The sequence below is a fragment of the Amaranthus tricolor genome, chromosome 11 (assembly GCF_026212465.1).
Source record: "Amaranthus tricolor cultivar Red isolate AtriRed21 chromosome 11, ASM2621246v1, whole genome shotgun sequence".
NCBI lineage: Eukaryota > Viridiplantae > Streptophyta > Magnoliopsida > Caryophyllales > Amaranthaceae > Amaranthus > Amaranthus tricolor.
In genome coordinates, this window is record NC_080057.1 from 18,476,733 (window position 1) to 18,479,232 (window position 2,500).

The window sequence follows — 2,500 nt, forward strand, 5'->3', positions numbered from 1 at the left end:
TTTCCTTAGGCCTCAAGCGTATCTCAACCGAAGGGACCATTGACACGAATCAGCCCGCGTACTAAGTCACGTCCTTACGTGGCCCGCAACCTTTCCTTAGGCCTCAAGCGTATCTCAACCGAAGGGACCATCGACACGAATCAGCCCGCGTACTAAGTCACGTCCTTACGTGGCCCGCAACCTTTCCTTAGGCCTCAAGCGTATCTCAACCGAAGGGACCAGCAACCGAAGGGACCATTGACACGAATCAGCCCGCGTACTAAGTCACGTCCTTCCGTGGCCCGCAACCTTTCCTTAGGCCTCAAGCGTATCTCAACCGAAGGGACCGGCAACCGAAGGGACCATTGACACGAATCAGCCCGCGTACTAAGTCACGTCCTTCCGTGGCCCGTAACCTTTCCTTAGGCATCAAGCGTATCTCAACCGAAGGGACCAGCAACCGAAGGGGAAACACATTCCCACACCAACACGAATCAGCCCGCGTACTGAACCACGTCAAGAAAACCCGTCGTGCCGCCTGAGCGGGTAGTCGGGGATCACAAGACGCAGCATTTCCTTAGGCCTCAAGCATACCGTCAACCGTCAACCGTCAACCGAAAGGGGCATTGGGAGCAACCGAAGGGACGTTCCCCCAGACGAATCACCGTAGGCCAAGCTGACTAGGAAGGGCCCACTCATCGTCTGGTAGGGCCGACCAGCCACCGGAAAAAACCGATCGCCGGCGATGGCCCACGGGATGGCATTCAACGTGATGGAGGGTAGTCACCCCTCACACGCATAACGCCCATGCCTGGGCGAGGGGGTGCTGGCCATGCCAGCCCAAGGCTCCCAAACTCTTTCCCCCTATAATAGATAAAGAGATTTTTCCCTTGTGACCCTAGGGGACACCCAAATGCAAGTTAAGTTATACTAGTTTTTCCATGGACCAAAACTCACCTTTATTTGTAACATAATGTCATTTTTATGACTTGTATTGTTGGAACATATATTAAAGAAATTTTAGAAGCTGAAATTTTGAAAAAAAAAAACTTGTAAGTATTTTATTTTAATTAAATAAGGCCGAAAAACGCGAAATTAATAAAAAATAGTAAATAGTGTCAATAAATCATGAAAAATTAGGAGACACTTGAGAAAATATATATAAAGACATTGGTTTAGTTAAAAAAATTTTTTTCATTAAAAAAAGTATTTTATTTTTTTTTTCCGTTAAATTGGTGAAATAAAGGGAAAAATAATAAAAAATAGTAAAAAGTGTCAATAGATCATGAAAAATTAGGAGACACTTGAGAAAAAATATACAAATAGATTGGTTTAGTTAAAAATATTAATTTCATTAAAAAAATATTTTATTTTTTTTTTTTTCCGTTAAATTGGTGAAAAATAGTGAAAAATGGATAAAAAATTGTAAAAATCTTGAAAAAATGGGAGGCTTGTTGGAAAGATATTATGAGTGAGAGTCATTGATATTATTTTCAAAAATGGGTAAAAATAAATTTTTGAATGATATAAGAGGCTAAAAGGGAGTATTTTTTATCAACTTACATTGAACTCCTTTACCACAATCTCCCTTACAAACCATAGTAATGAGAATCATTGGTATTAAGTTTGAATGATGTTTTTGATCACCTTGCAACGAACTCCCTTAAAAGCCATAATCATTAGGGGGGTCTCATGGCTCATTCTTGGCTCGGGGCTCGGGGCGAGGCTCCGGCCATGGCTCAAGGCTACCACATTGCTCCTATACCACAATCTCCCTTACAAACCATAGTAATGAGAATCATTGATATTAAGTTTGAATGATGTTTTCGATCACGTTGCAATGAACTCCCTTACAAGCCATAATCACAAGGGGGGGGTCTCATGGCTCACGGCTCGGGGTGAGGCTCTATGCTACCACCTTCTTTCCCATGGGCCATAGCGTCTTTCGTACCGCATGGCCCGAAAACCTTCACAGCACCTTGAGAGCTCACATTATATTATAACCATCCATATAGGTGCTCAGGTGCTCAAGGTGCTCAAGTGCTTAAGTGCTAAAGTGCTTAAGTGCTTAAGTGCCTTAGCGCCTTAGCGCCTAGCGCGCGCGCGTGCGTGTGTATCATTAGATTAGAAGGGTGGATTTTTCAAGATCCCCCGGCTCACTCGGGCCAAGCATATCGTTCTTGATCTCGTAGCAATGCCCACGTCTCACGAGTCGAGCGTTCCCTTCCTCGGCGCACGTGCGTGGGCCCACGGCCCACGGGTCGGCCCGCGGGGTCACGGCCCGCGGGTCGGGTCGGGGGCGAGGCTCCGGCCATGGCTCCATGCCTACCACATGCCCAGTCGATGGCACCTTGGGCCCCAACCCTCAACTATAACCTTCCCCCTATAATAGATAAAGAGATTTTTCCCTTGTGACCCTAGGGGACACCCAAATGAGAGTTAAGTTATACTAGTTTTTCCATGGACCAAAACTCACCTTTGTTTGCAACATATTGTCTTTTTTATGACTTGTATTGTTTAT